The 15,926-nt window shown below is 43.5% G+C and overlaps 1 long non-coding RNA gene across 1 annotated transcript in view; it reads left to right on the top strand.

Moving 5' to 3' along the window:
- The first annotated feature begins 201 nt into the window (after positions 1-201).
- Positions 202-15,926, top strand: part of LOC128931526 (uncharacterized) — a 28,566-nt gene continuing 12,841 nt past the window's right edge. Inside the window, exon 1 of the long non-coding RNA XR_008479950.2 lies at positions 202-529. This is a non-coding gene — a long non-coding RNA (uncharacterized LOC128931526). The remainder of the gene's footprint in view (positions 530-15,926) is intronic.

The raw sequence follows: 15,926 nt of genomic DNA, 5'->3' as shown, positions 1-15,926 counted from the left end.
AACCATGATTCCCAGTCACACGGCTAACACAGAACATGGCCTTGAACTCGGATTTTGTCTGAGTAAACTTTGTCATCCTATTTCTCTGCTAAAACATAGACGGCAATTCCAGCTGCTTACCAAATCCCCATAACAAAGCTCCGCCCACCTGCCTCGGTGACCGCCTTCTGCTCACAGCTCCGCCCACCCGCCTCGGTGACCGCCTTCTGCTCACAGCTCCGCCCACCCGCCTCGGTGACCGCCTTCTGCTCACAGCTCCGCCCACCCGCCTCGGTGACCGCCTTCTGCTCACAGCTCCGCCCACCCGCCTCGGTGACCGCCTTCTGCTCACAGAGCGGCACCTTCCTGACCACCATCGCCTTCCCATGCAGTGAATGAAGTGCAGACATGAAATCCTGATTCTGCCATTTAGCATTTCTCTAAAACTGACTTCTTGTATTTGTAAAATACCCGCCTGGTAGTCTCAGGATTGCTGTGAGCATCGGATATGAGGAGTGCAAAGGACGGCAGGCATGGTGCGAGGCATGTGGTAGGTGCATGATGAACCAGACCCACCGGGGCTGTGATTAATATTCCTGCTCCTGTGCCTTTGTTCTTGTGATTCTCTGCACAGGAAATGTTTGTCCTTCCTACGGCTCTAGCTTAACGGTCCTTAACGGCTAAATCCCATCTTTACTAAATGTTCCCTTGGCTCTAGGACACGTTGACCTCTCCCCTCTGCAATTCTGAATGCACTTTCTGTACGCACTAGGGGATGGTGCCTTACTCTTGAATGGCTTGTGTAAGTGAGCCTCCTAAGTTGCTGGTGAGCTTGCTTCTATTTCTTCTGTTCGCCCATCGAAGTTCCTGGCACAGTGTACCAAAGGGATTTGTTCATTGATTGTTGGAGAAGTCTAAACACTGGGACAAATGAGAGAGAAAAAAGGGCAAATTGGACATCATCTTGTTTGATTTCAGTTGGCGGTCGATGGTTTGTGTTCAAATCATCCTGCAGGGGCTTGAACCAGGAGGGGAGGGTCAGAAAACAGGTGGTGGGAAAGAGACACAGATCTCCATTATGGAGCTTTGTCTTTAAAATTATTTCTCTTAAAGAAGAGATGGACCCAGAAGAAAATGATCTGAGATAAATTTCCAGGGAACAGTAGTGAAGGAGGCTCCTGAAGACAGAGGTCCCCCTGGATATGAAGAGGCAGTGGGCTGGGAATAATGACAGGAGACCCAGGCAGTCACGCCTGGAAGTTATGGAGGGGAAACAGGAAGCACATTTCCGCAGAAAAACCTTTACATTAAAGAAGTGAGATTGTGTCTGTCACAAGAGTGAGAAGGAAAACCCGAAATGAGCTCAGGGACGCGGCGAATGAGGTCATGGGAAGCCCGGGGCCTCTTTCACTACCTGCTAATGAAGGGAATTAGATAACCATGCTATTTTGAAAGAAAACAGATTATGTATATTGAATGATCTAAAAGAAGTGAAAGGGCTAGGGACAGATGCCCTGTTTGGATTCTGACATTGAGTCACACCAGGGCGCCCATGCTTCTGTATTCATAAAATGCTCAAATAGGAAGAGCTCTTGCCAGGCTCATGAACTCGTCACTGTGGGTGAGCAGCAAAGGTGTGTTTGCGGCTTTGAGCCCCTTTTCCTGTTCTGCTGAAGATGAAGGAATTACAGGTTTTATTACTTCACATGAAGACAGAGTAAATGGTAGGAGGATTGTAGATCTCCTCTGAAGCCCCACACAGCAAGGCTACCCAAACACTGCAGTCTCTGATTTGTTCAACTTAAAGAGTAGGAGGGCTATGTCATTCAGGGCCTCCTAACTGCTGTATCAGACGATCCCAGATCCCTAACAACGTACTCAGGAGGCATCAGATGCTAGACAAGTGGCCTTCTACATAATTCAGAGACACCACTGCCGTTCTTCAGTCTTCAGCACAGGGTTTCAAGATCATCTAGCATCATCCAGTCAGCAAATGTCAGCAGAGGAAACACGTCCTTCGTCCCCAAGAGACGGCATCTCATTTTCACTACATTCCACTGGTGAGAACTACTCATATGGCCCCACCTGAAATGCAGTGGTGACTGGGATGTTAATTTGATTGTGTTTCCAGGAAAAGGAGATAGGCTTGATGAGTCAGTCTCTCTAGAGGAAAATATGGAATTGGATTGGATTAAAAAACAATTCAGCCTGGGCTTGGTGACTTATGCTTGTAATCCCAGTACCTTGGGAGGCTGAAACCAGTGGATCACTGGAGGTCAGGAGTTCAAGACCAGTGTGGCCAACATGATAAAACTCTGTCTCGACTAAAAATTAAAAAAAAAAAAAAAAAGAAATCAGCCAGGTGTGGTGGTGTGGGTCTGTAATCCCAGCTACTCGGAAGACTGAGGCAGGAGAATTGCTTGAACCTGGGAGATGGAGGTTGCACTGAGCCGAGATCACGCCACTGTGCTCCAGCCTGAATGACAGTGAGACTTGTCTCAAAAAAAAAAAAATCCAGGTAATGATTTCCATGTTTCTACCAATCAATACGCCTATAAACACGGAATGATTTAATTTTCAGTTTCAAATACAGGTTTTTGGGTTGTGAAGACCAAAAACATGTGTTTGAAAAGAGCTTGTGGGTCTCCTTTTGTTCTTGTAAAAGTATGTGAGTAAACGAGGATTGCAGAAGTTTAGTTGTTGAACGAATGCGTTAGTAAATTAATGAAGCTGTCTCCTGTATCAAAAGAAGAGAATAAGGTCATGACTCATGGTCATGCGGCAGGAAATAACTGCTCACCAAGAAACAAAGACATTCTAAAAATCGAAAAAGCAGAAATGAGAAAGAAACCACGAAAAAGAATTCTTTAGCCCACAGTTTCGGTGCATATTGAGAGACAGGAAGAACAGGGCATTGACACAGTTGGAATCCAGTGACGTCTGTGTTTCCTGATAGGATCAGAGTGACATTGCACTTTAAAGGTGATTTGTATGATTTCATGTCTCCAAAACACTTTCAGAAGGAAATCATCATGGTAGTCAGGACAGTAGCTTCATACCCAAGATTGATGGCATTTTAAAAGTGTCAAAGTGGATTTTAAAGTTAAAAGAAAGGGGGGGCCGGGTGCGGTAGCTCATGCCTGTAACCACAGCACTTTGGGAGGCCAAGGCAGGTGGATTACCAGAGGTCAGTAGTTCAAGACCAGCCTGGCCAACATGGTGAAACCCTGACTCTATTAAAAATACAAAAATCATCTGGGCTTGGTGGCAGGTGCCCGTAATCCCAGCTACTTGGGAGGCTGAGACAGGAGAATCACTTGGACCCAGGAGGTAGAGGTTGTGGTGAGCTGAGATCGCACCACTGCACTCCAGCCTGGATGACACGGCAAGATTCCATCTCAAAAATACAAAATAATAAATAAGTGTTTTTTAAAAAAGATCACTATTTCTAGCTTACATGGCTAGAAAAAGGTGATTATCGAACAGTAGTGTGAGGGGTATGAGTTGAAAATAAAGACTAGAGTTCTCTACCTATGGCAGAGAAAGTGTTCACTCTTCCCTATGCCCCAGAAGACAAACAGACCTATCCCAAGATTAAAATGGTATTAGCCCCGTAAGCACATTTCCCTCCTCAGGTAACAAAAAAGATATCCCAGCTCTAAATCCTCACAGTTTTAAAGATGTCATATACTTTTTTTTTTTTTTTATGAGACAGACTCTTGCTCTGTTGCCCAGGCTGGAGGGCAGTGGCACAATTTCTGTTCATTGCAGCCTCTGTCCTCCCAGGTTCCAGTGATTCTCTTGCCTCATCCTCCTGGGTAGCTGGGATCACGGTAATATGCCACCATGCCCTGCTAATTTTTGTATTTTTAGTAGAGAAGGGGTTTTGCCATGTTGGCCAGGCTGGTCTCGAACTCCTGACCTTGGGTGATCTGTCCACCTCAGCCTCCCAAAGTGCTAGGATTACAGGCGTGAGCCACCATTCCCAGCCAAAATGTCATATAATTTCATGCTCATTTCTTTGAAAGGGGGAATAAGACACTGATAAGTAGGCTGAATCTTGCTGAGCTCTCCACGTGCTAAATTCACACCTTGAGCAGATGGTGGAGTATCTGGAGGCTCAAGGCTCTGAGGCATGTGAGTGCAGGTTCCGGGCAGGGCGAGAGGAGCTGTTACACTTTCCAGGCACCTGCTTTCTGGCACCAGCAACCCATTCTTTCAGATTTTTCCTCACACGTCAATTATACATTTTCTCCCCATACCATAGTGTTGGTTGAGACCAAGGCCATTAAGAAAGGACAACCTACCTAGATAATGTGATAACTTCTATCTACTTAAGTAAAATTACTAACAGTCAACATTATTGAATCTTTCCTCAGTTGCCAGTCTCTATGATAGATGATCTTTTTTTTACCCTTCATTACCCCTCCCCCAAGTACCCCACAACATGGTGTCTTTCATTAGCCCCAATTTACAAATGGGGACACTGAGGCACACAGAGGTTACAACCATCAAATGGAGGAATCAGGACTTGAACTCAGGAAGCCTGAGCTTTATAACCTCGAAACCACATAGCCTTCCTTAGAGAAAGCTACTAGATCATGAACAAGTCAGAATAGAGAGTAGAGGAGGAATTTTCCATGGAAGAGCTGATAATTGGAGATTTTGGGGAGATGAAAACAATTGAAATGGAGAATAAAAATCAGTTTTTGTGGGGAAATATAGAAAGTAAGATTTGTCCTGGAATGAGATTAAAATGAAGCCATCAGACTGGTTTTATTCATTCATCATATACTCATAAATTAAACATTCATTCATTAGCTAAAATTAGACATGCTATTAGCCTTAAGGGGACTCACAGTCCAAAAACCAGATGTTCATACACTTCCAAAATCTAGTTCAAAGATGAGAGAGGTTTCTGACAGAGAGGGAGTAGAAGTTCCTGCCTAAAATAGATCCCTAGGCCAAAGGATACAGAAGAATAACAGTAGCCAGAGATACCAGGGATCATCTTGCGGATCCGTTTCATCTCTTACAGCATGGTGCGCAGGCTGTCAGAGGAGGGAGAGAGCTGCACGCTCTGAGTGACTCTATCTGGGCACAGAGGAGGTGCGGGGGTGGTGTTTCTTTGCATCCATGATCAAGGAAGCAGAGTTTCATTCATCTGGGTCAGACTATCCCCCACTAATATCAGCCAAGATGAGACAAGAATGAACAAAAACTTAGGGTCAATTATTTGGGGGTGGAGAGGACATGTAGAAATGAGGCCACTGGGGACTTTTTATATTGCCAGGCCCTGAAATTCTCAGTTATGCTATGTTGCAAGAGGAGCCCCACATTAGCAATGATTTCTTGGAGGAAAGGTGCTGAGCCCTTTCATTTATTAACCTCTGCCTTATAGTTTCGGATAGCTTTGTGAGTGTCTAGAAGTGGGATGGCCTGGTGTAAGTAGAGGAGGGATCAAGACAGTTATTCAAGAGCGATTGCAGGACTATGGTTAAGGGTATGAAAATCCCAGCACCAAAAAAATGAAGCTCTGAATCTTTTGAACATAGACGTAAATGCCCATTGGGTAAAATGAGGGGAGTTGACAGGTCACTGGCGTCCCGATGCCTGGGGAAGCCGGCAAGCCCAAAGCATAGCCAGGAGACAGCAGGATGGCAGACTGGGCAGGCGCCACTCTCTTGCTCTGTAAGTTCTGATCTTCCTACGTCCCTCCCTCGTCATCATCAGACCTGGTCCTCTCTGTATTGATGAGGTCTGTGCTCACAGCGTAAGCCCAAGAGGAAGAGGAAAATCAACAACCATCTCAGGCGAATATGACCTCATAATTGCCTCCCTTCTTCCATTTATATTTTTCCCATGCATAAAATACAATGCCCATTGGAAAGATTTGAAAACTACAGGAAGGGGCAAAAAAGAAAGAATCTTCTTATAACTCCAGTGTCTGTTACCCCTCCACTAGGGCCAGAGGCTGCTTGTCTTGTTTACAAAGCTCCGTCCCCAGAACGAGAAGAGTAACTGGCACAAGTAGGGGCTCAATAGAATTCTCTTTTTTCAATGAATCAATGCATACTCTGAGATTACGTCTTAATATCTCACTACACATTGTCCTATATCTCAAAGCATGTGTTTTAAATACATTCATGAATACAGTTTTTTTTTTTTCTATGCATTTTCTACTGTGGCAAAATGTACTTAACATAAAAGTTATCATTTCCGCCACTTTCAAGGGTGTGATTGAGTGGCAGTGTTCCATCACGATGTTGTGCAACCATTCCCACTGTCCATTTCCAGAACTTTTCCTGGAAAAAGAAACTGAAATTCTGTACCCACCAAATAACGATTCTCCATTCCTGCTTTTCCCTCGACCCCTGGTAACCTCTATTCCACTTGCTGTCTCGAACAATTTGCCTATTTGAGGTGCCTCCTATAAGTGGAATCATAAGAATATTTGTCCTTTTGTGTCTCACCTACTTCACTTAGATAATGTAATGTTCTCAAGGTTCACTCACGTTGTCACATACAGTGCCATTTAACTCCTTTTAAAGGCTAAAAATGGCTGGACGCACTGGTTCACACCTGTAATCCCAGCCCTTTGGGAGACCGAGGAGGGTGGATCACCTGAGGATCACCGAGGCCAGTGGATCAGGAGTTCGAGACCAGTCTGACCGACATAGCGAAACCCCATCTCTATCAAAATACAAAAATTAGCCAGGCGTGGTGGTGCGCACCTATAATCCCAGCTACTCAGGAGGCTGGGGCAAGGAGAATCGCTCGAATCTGGGAAGCAAAGGTTGCAATGAGATCCAGTGCATACACTTTGCATCTCCTTCTTCCACTTTATAATTAGGAGCATTTCTCCATTTTATTAAGTTGCCTTCAGGAAACATTTCCTCTGATTGAGGGCCACGTCTCACTATAGGCGGACACAGTAATCTAATCGTGTGTGTGTGCGCGCGCGCGTGTGTGGACATTTAGGTGATTTCAAACTTTTGCCATGGCAAAGAAGGCTGCAGCACCCTCAGACATAAAACTTCAGCCAAGTGTATGATCAGTATTATTTTCAAAGGATAGATTCCTAGAAGGTGAAACGCTGTGATCGAGGATGTGAAATTCTAAGCATCTCCATGTTTTCTTGCCAATTTGCTTGCCAGCTGGCTTTCCAGACAGGCTGTACCTATGTGCACTCTTCCGCATGTGCATAAGAAAATTAGTTTGTTACGCTCTTGTCAACATGGAGTGTTACCATTTAGGATGTCTTTGCTAATTTGATTGACGGAAAATGGTGTCCTGTTGATTTAATTTGCTTTAGACTAGTTACTTGACCTTCCTCTAGGGTAACTACTTCTATCTGTGGTTCTTTTAGTTTCTCCATAAACTTTAGAGTCACCTGGTCAACTGCCACAAAAATAAACCTGGAACTTCTTTTGTTTTTTGTGTGTTTGTTTTTCGAGACAGTCTCGAACTGTCGCCCAGGCTGGAGTACAATCTCGGCTCCCTGCAACCTCTGCCTCCCGGGTTCAAGAGATTCTCCAGCCTCACCCTTCCGAGTAGTTGGGATTACAGGCGCCCGCCATCATGCCCAGCTAATTTTTGTATTTTTAGTAGAGATGTGATTTCACCATGTTGGCCAGGCTGGTCTCAAACTCCTGACCTCAAGTGATCAGCCCACCTCGGCCTCCCAAAGTGCTGAGATTACAGGTGTGAGCCACCGTGCCCGGCCTGGAACTTCTTTTGAATACACAGATTAATTAATGGATCTTGACATATTTGATATTTTCATATAGAAGCTACTAATCCATGAACATGATATAGCTTTTCACTTATTATGTTTTAAAATTTCTCTTAATAATATTTTTACAGTTTTACTGAGGATGTCTTGCATGTCTTTATTTAGGTTTTTTTTTTTTACATTGTTAATGATAGGTTTTATGCTATTATAAAAGCTATAATTGATTTTTTAATAATTTTGCTTGTTGTTGAGATAAAAAAATACAGTTGGTTTTTGCATGTGTATATCCAGCAACCTGGCTAAACTTAAATGTAGTAGCTCATCTGTAGGTTCTTTGGGATTTTCTTCTTCTTTTTTTGTCAGGGTTTCCTTCTGTCACCCAGGCTGGAGTACGGTGGGGTGATCAAGGCCTACTGCGACCTCAAGGGATCCTCCTGCCTCGGCCTCCCGAGTAGCTGAACTACAGGCGTGCCACGAAGCCTGTACTTTTTTATTGTTTGTTTTTAACTTTCTGTAAAGATAGGGGTCTCCTTATGTTGCCCAGGCTGGTCTTGAACTCCTAACCTCAAGAGATCCTCCTGCCTCAGCCTCCCAAAATGCTGGGATTATAGATGTGACCACCATGCCCAGCGGATTTTCTATGTGCATCTCTAAATTGCCTATAAATAGGAACAGGTTAGTCCTTGGGTTCACAATCTTATGCTTGCTTTCTCTCGCTTATCAGATTGGCCAGGACACTCCTGTCTAGTCTCAATTTCAGAGGGAAAGTTTTTTAACATTTAATCAAAATGTTTACGTAAGATTTTTGTTGGTGTATTTTATCGGATTCAAGCAGTTCTATTTATGTTTGCTAAAGACCTAATCATAAATGTATATTGAAGTTTGTTTTCAGCATTTATCTAGAAGGCAGTGTTATGTTTTGTCCTTTTCTTCTGTTAATGAGATGAATTTTACTGTTTTCAAGTGTTTAACTGTTCTTACTGTTGAAATAGGCCAATTTTGTCACAATGTTTTCACCTTTTTAGACATTGCTGTTTTAGTTTTGCAAGAATGACAACACACCATGGCTGGGCGTGGTGGCTAGTTCTTTGAAAAGACTAGCAAAGTCGTAAGTCCCTGGTGGAATGGATCAAGGAAAAGAGGAGAAAGAGAAAAAAAGTCACACACACACACACACGTTTTCTTTTTTGACTTTTTTTTTGAGATGGAGTTTTGTTCTTCTTACCCAGGCTGGAGTGCAATGGTGCAATCTTGGCTCACTACAACCTCCGCCTCCTGGGTTCAAGCGATTCTCCTGCCTCAGCCTCCTGAGTAGCTGTGATTACAGGCATGCGCCACCACACCTGGCTAATTTTGTATTTTTAGTAGAGACGGGGTTTCTCCCTGTTGGTCAGCCTGGTCTCAAACTCCCACCCTCAGGTGACTCCCCCCTCCCCTCGTCCTCCCAAAGTGCTGGGATTACAGGCTCGAGCCACCACGCCCGGCCTATATATTTGTTTTCTATTCCATTTAATTCTCCTCTTTTATACTTTCTCTCTTCTTTTACTATCTTTGAGTTTAACTTGATATTTTTCTAACCAATATTTTATAATACGTAAATGATGAAAATATATATAGGTTTTTATGCACAGCTCCTGTCTTATAACTCCCATGCTCTTCTTATAGTCTTGTAATAATGTCGTGGAACTTTAGGCCTCAGAAGCAGGACTCAGGAAACAAAACTTCTCTCTTTCTCTGACCTTCTCCTGCCCTCCTTGCACTTGCCCAAGGCAGGGCTCAAATATCCCCCTACCTTTCTGATTGTGCGTCATAAGACCCTCATATCTGAAGGGGTCCTGCCCCACACCCTGGAGAATGTATGCTGCACAAAGAGACCAAGAAGAATCTGAACAGGTCAGGCCTTGCTGGGCGTCCCCATTCAGTCTATGATTAGATCTGACCTTTCTCGTCCAGTCACGTATCTACATGGTTGTCCAGCATGCCTGCCCAGTGAAGTCTCCATAAAAGGCCCCAGAGGATAGGATACAGAGAGCCCTGGCCAAACACGGGGAGGTTCCTGCAGGAGGTGCAGCCTGGGAAGGCCTGGAAGCTCTGTGTCCCTTCCCCTACACCTCGCCCCTGCATCTTTTCATCTGTGCCTTTTGTAATATCCTTTATATTACACTGGTAAACTTACGTGTTTTTCTGAGTTCTCTGGGAGAAAATTAATCAAATTCAGAGAGGGAGTTGTGGGAACTCCAACTTGAAGCTCACTGGTCAGCAGTTCCTGAGGCCCAGACTTGTGACTGGTGCCTGAGGTGGGAGCAGTCTCAGGGACTTTCAGCCCGTGGGATCTCTCTCCAGGTGGATCATGCTGGAGTGGAATTGGAGGACACCCAGCTGGGGTGTTGGCTGCAGAATTGCTTGCTTTCTTGGTGTTTGGGGAGAAACCCCCACATTTGAGCACAGAAGTCTTCTGTGTTGATTGTTGTCATACAGTGAAAGAACAGCAATAAAGCACTTTGAGTGGTTTTTTTTTTGTTGTTGTTGGTTTATTTATTTACTTTTTAGGGACGGAGTCTCGCTCTGTCGCCAGGCTGGAGTGCAGTGGCACAGTCTCGGCTCACTGCAACCTCTGCCTCCCGGGTTCAAGTGATTCTCCTGCCTCAGCCTCCAGAGTAGCTGGGACTACAGGCATGTGCTACCACGCCAGGCCAATTTTTACATTTTTAGTAGATACAGATTTCACCATGTTGGTCAGAATGGTCTCAATCTCTTGACCTCATGATCCTCCCGCCTCAGCCTCCCAAAGTGCTGGGATCACAGGTGTGAGTCACCGCGCCCGGCCTTGACTGTGTTTTTTCCAGTCTCAGAGACGCTTACATTATCGTTTTTTCAGCCTTGTCTTTATTGTGTGCACTGTACAGGTATAAATTTTGCTCTGTGGCTTTAGCCACTCATAACAACATTCTTTGTAATCTTTTTATTTTCATTCTACTAAAATATGTTCTAATATCCATTGCTTTTTCTTCTTTGATTTATGGATTATTTAAAGGATAATTCTTAATTTTCACACATGGAGGGATCTTCACATTATCTTCTTATAATCTATATAAATACATTATAAAATGTAATTCTCCAATTGGCAGACAACAAACTATTTTATTTCACGCCTTTGATATTTGTTGAGATTAAATTTAGCATCAGCATGTGATCATTTTTATAAATACTCCGAGTGTACTTTAAAGATAATTCTGCAGCATTAGGTGAAATAGTCTTCATATGTCAAGTAGATCAACTTTGTTAATTGTGAAGTTCAAATCTATTTTTGTCTTTTAAGAAATATTTATCTGAATTTTTAATTAATTAATTAGTTTTTTTTTTTCCCTTGATGGGGTCTTGCTCTGTTACTCAGGTGAGATCATAGTTCACTGCAGCCTCAAACTCCTGGGCTCAAGCAATCCTCCTACCCTAGCCTCCCAAGCAGCTGAAACTGCAGGTATGTACCAGGGCACCGAGCTCATTTTATTTTTTGTCTTGTTCCATAGCCCAGGCTGGTCTCAAACTCCTGGGCTCAAGCAGTCCTCCCACCTCGGCCTCCCAAAGTGCTGGGATTACAGGTGTGAGCCACTGCACCTGGTTTTCGTTTTGTTTTTGTCTTCTTAATGAGAAAGGTATATTAAAACTCCCACTATTATTGTAGAATTATTCATTTGGTCCCATCAAAAGGTTAATTTTTGTCTAATTTACCAGAAAGATAGAATAATTATTCAAATGATTGCATCTAATAACATAGCTGCATACATTTGAATAATTATTCTATCTTTCTGGTAAATTAAATTATATATTATCCTGAAATATCCCTATGGATATCCAGTAATTATTTTGCCTTTATCAATGTTTTTTCAATGAGTGCAGACACTGCATATAAAGAACTGAAGAGGTAAACTGCAACATCAGACGTTATCTCTCAATAAAGAGGAACAGTTTTTCTTCTCGTTAGTTAAGGATTCTGAGTCTAATCCCAGGCAGCCTGAGTCTAATCAGAGATTGAGATGATCTGAACCTGGCTCTAGTCTCTGAGAAGGTCAGCCCACTTACAGTTTACTCTCAGTCCTAGAGTGTAGTCTTACAGCCTTTCCAAAGCTTAGGGGCATTGCGAGAATCTCCTCTGGTAGTGTAGGAGCACTAGGTATTTCTTCCAAGTGTCATGAGCTTTTGGTGCCTCTGCTGAGCTTCTCAGCCTCTCATCTCCCTCTTTGGAAAGCTCCAGGCATCCTACTCTCTCTGTGTTTCCATCTTTTCCAAGAGAAAGTCTACTTTCTCTTGTATTAATGTGATAACCTTGGCTTTTTGGGGTTAATGTTTGCATGATTTATTTTTTCTATTTCCTTACTTTCTATACTTCTGAATTCTGTATCTTATCTTTGTAGTGTGTCTTCTGCAAGGAGTAGTCGTTTTTAAATCCAGATCAACTACCCTGCCATTTGCTTTCTGCTATTATACTGGGCTGGGTGGTGTTCTACTGTGCTGACATTCACCGTTTCACGGACACTGGAAGTGCTGTGTCACATGGTAATGTACGCTGAGCTTTTTAAGAAGCTACCACATTGTTTTCCAAAGTGATTCCAAAGCCATGCATTTTGCTTTGTATATATTTAAACCTCTACGGATTTTATGATGATAATTTAATCATCGACATTCACCTATCGTCCCCTGTGTGATCCCCTCTTGGTTTTTTTCTTCATTCTTTTCTGCATGAGCTGCCATCTGGGATCTCTTTCTTTCTGCCTGAAGATCTGTTGCTGTTTTTATTAGGGCTGGTCTGCTACTGCTGAATTCTCTTATCTGAAAATGTATTTAATTTCCATTTTAAAAGACATTTTGGAGGAAACAGGGATACGACGACTCCCTTTTGGCATTTCGAAGGTATCATTCCATTGTCTCCGGCCTTATTGGTTCTGTTGGAATGTTAACTGTCAGTCTTATTGTCACTAACTTGAAGCTTGTTTTTCTTCTTTTGTTAGTTCATTCTAAGGTAATTTTGTCTTTGGTTTTCAGCATTTGTGCTGCAGTTTGCAAAAGTGTCCTTTTCTTTACATTCAGCTTCTTGGTTTTGTGGCGCTTCCTAATACAGTTTGATATCGCCCGTCCATTCTGGAAAAGTCCCAACTGTTAACTTGGCAAATAACCTTCTGCCTAATTCTTCCCTTCTTCTCCCCTGGACACCAAGTTACTCATATTTTAAAACTTTTTACTGAATCCTCTGTTTCTTAGCCTCTTTTCGGCATTGATTATTAGGTTTTTAAAATCTCTCTATGCTTTTTATTTTATTTTTTGTTGTTGTTGTTTTGTTTTTTAAGGTGGGGTTTCACCATGATGGCCAGGCTGCTCTCGAACTCCTGACCTCAGGTGATCCACCCACCTCCGCCTCCCAGAGTGTTAGGATTACAGGCGTAAGCCACTGCACCTGGCCAGCATTGAATTTTTTAAAAGTAGTTTTCCTATTTGTAAAAATTGTCCTTTTGCCTTGTAGATTGTAAATTAAAATATATGCACTAAATGAGAAATTAAAACAAAGGGCACTTAAATGTCAGGTTGTAAAGTTGTCATGGTGATCAGGAAGAGCTGATGTCAGATCCGTGGCCCAGATGATGGGCCCTGTGTGGGAAACTGGGAAGGATGGTTTGCACCAGCCAGAGCTGAGAGTCTGCTTAATGACGAAGTGAGTGAATACTGCTCATCTGGGCATGAAGGCAGAAAGCCCAGGAAGGCTGGCATTTGGAGGCAAGTGCAAGGTCTAGGAGTTTAGTGAATGTGTGAAGTTGTAGTTGTGTGTGGTGATTCAGGTGGTTGAGCTGAGCCCAACATTAAGGAAATCCCCAGCGGAATAGAAGCAAGGCCGCCATCATGGTTTTTAGTAGGCAGAGTTCACTGTCCAGGGACATCCTCAAAGGCAGTAATGAACAAACGTATCCACAAAAGGTCGCTGGAGCAGGAATTTTGACTTCTGTTCCCAAGGCAGATGCACAAATAGTAGGTCAGTACAGTAGGTCCCCCTTATCCATGGGGGACACCTTCCAAGCCGCCCCGTGGGTGCCCGACACCATGGACAGTACCAAGTCCTAGATACACTGTTTTTTTCATATATATACACACCTACGATAAAGTTGAATTTATAAATTAGGCATAGAGGGAGATTATAATAAAAATGGAGAAACTATAATAATATGCTGTGATTAAAGTTATGTGAATACGGACTGTTTCTCTCTCTCTCTCTCTGAATACTGTAATATTTTTAGACCACAGTTGACCATGAGTAACTGAAACGATGGAAAACAGAACTGTGAATAAGGGGGACAACTGCATTATTTACTCTGCTTTCTGTACCATCTTCAGGATGGACCTTTTTTTTTTTTTTTGAGATGGAGTCTTGCTCTGTCGCCAGGCTGGAGTGCAGTGGAGTGATCTTGGCTCACTAACCTCCACCTCCCAGGTTCAAGCGATTCTCCTGCCTCAGCCTCCTGAGTAGCTGGGATCAGAGGTGTGTGCCACCACGCCCAGCTAATTTTTTGTATTTTTAGTAGAGATGGGGTTTCATCATGTTGTCCAGGATGGTCTTAGTCTCTTGACCTCGTGATCTGCCCACCCAAAGTGTTAGGGTTATAGGTGTGAGCCACCATGCCCAGGCGAGTTTTTTTTTTTTTTTTTTTTAACAGAGGCAAATGAGCACTGGTAGCAGACAGATTCCACTAGTAACAAAAGCGAGGGGTTATGCTTTTTAGGAGACTCTGTTTGCATTATTCTGTGCAAAGCGTAGCACACAGACTTGGGAATAGTTCTTTTATTGCCACTGAAAGAGGATGGCTCAGAATCATCCTAGCGAAGCCTGCCAGCTCATGATAAAGGGGACTACGTGGCAAGTGTTCTGAATTGATGTGGTCTTAGAGGTAGATTCCAGTCATGTACCCAGGTTTCTTTTCAATACGGGTGAACGCTTCATAAGCTGAAGCTTCACATTTTCTGCATTCCCTTGAGTATTGTGGTTCGTTGGTATATTGGGGCCATGTCAAGGACCTAAATGGCTGGACCTGTGTCTTCAGCTAAGCACAGAGGATGCTGTCGAGAAGTGTAAAAACGCTGGGATTTTGCCCCGCCTGCAAGTTAGCTTGCCTCAGTTTCGTGGGTGCTGGTGGAACCTATGACATATGTCGTATGTGAACATGTCAGAGGCCCAGGACTTTATTACTCATAGCAGAAGCAGGAGGCGGAGTATCATTTCTTACGCCAGTTCCCGGAGTCACAGTGCTCACAGGGCAGCACAAAGAGAGGCAGGTGACAAGCAGACATGCAGTGGATTGCATTGCAGGAGGGGAATTCTGAATTTAGGGAAACTGAATTATAACAGGCAGTAGGCCAGCCTGGTCTTTGCCCTCAGGGAACCCCGACATTTGATGGCTAGGTTCTATCTATGTGACGCTAAAGGAGATGATTAACCAATTAGTTTAATCAATTTAGTAAAAAAAAAAAAAATTAATTGAACCAGTCATCACCGGCTATGTAGAATGGGGCTTGCCCACCTACAACATAACCAAAGCATATGCTAGCCCACCTGGGAACTCCAGGAGTCTGGTGTAAATGAATTAAATACACACACTTCGAATGGCGTCTCCTCAATGCCTGGCTCCTCCTTCCCAGGAATCCTGCTTTCCTACATACCCTCGCCCTTCCCTTTTCTCCTCCTGTGACAGTTAATTTTAGGTGTCCACTTGACTGGGCTAAGGGATGCCCAGATAGCTGGCAAAACATTTATTTTTCTAAGAGTGTAACAGTGTTTCTGGAAGAAATTAGCATTTGAGTCAGTGGATTGAGTGACGATTCCCCTCACCAATGTGGGTGGGCATCACCGTTCCCCTGCAGGCCCGAATAGAAGGCAAAAGTGGAGGAAAGGCACATTTGCTCCCTGCTTAAGTTGGAACGTCCATCTTCTGTCATCCTTGCACATCAGCACTGCTTGTCCTCAAACCTCTGCACTTGGACTGTGACTTCCACCATTGAAATGGAACCGTACCACTGGCCCTCCTGGGCCTAGAGCTTGCAGACTGCAGATCACAGGCCTTCTCGGCCCATAATCACGGGAGTGAGTCCCTCATCCTAAATCTCTTTTATCTATCTATCATCTATCTATCTATCTACTATCTATCTATCTATCATCTATCTACTATCTATCTAT

The sequence above is a fragment of the Callithrix jacchus genome, chromosome 3 (assembly GCF_049354715.1).
Source record: "Callithrix jacchus isolate 240 chromosome 3, calJac240_pri, whole genome shotgun sequence".
Classification (NCBI taxonomy): domain Eukaryota; kingdom Metazoa; phylum Chordata; class Mammalia; order Primates; family Cebidae; genus Callithrix; species Callithrix jacchus.
This window is presented reverse-complemented; position numbering and strand designations above follow the sequence as displayed.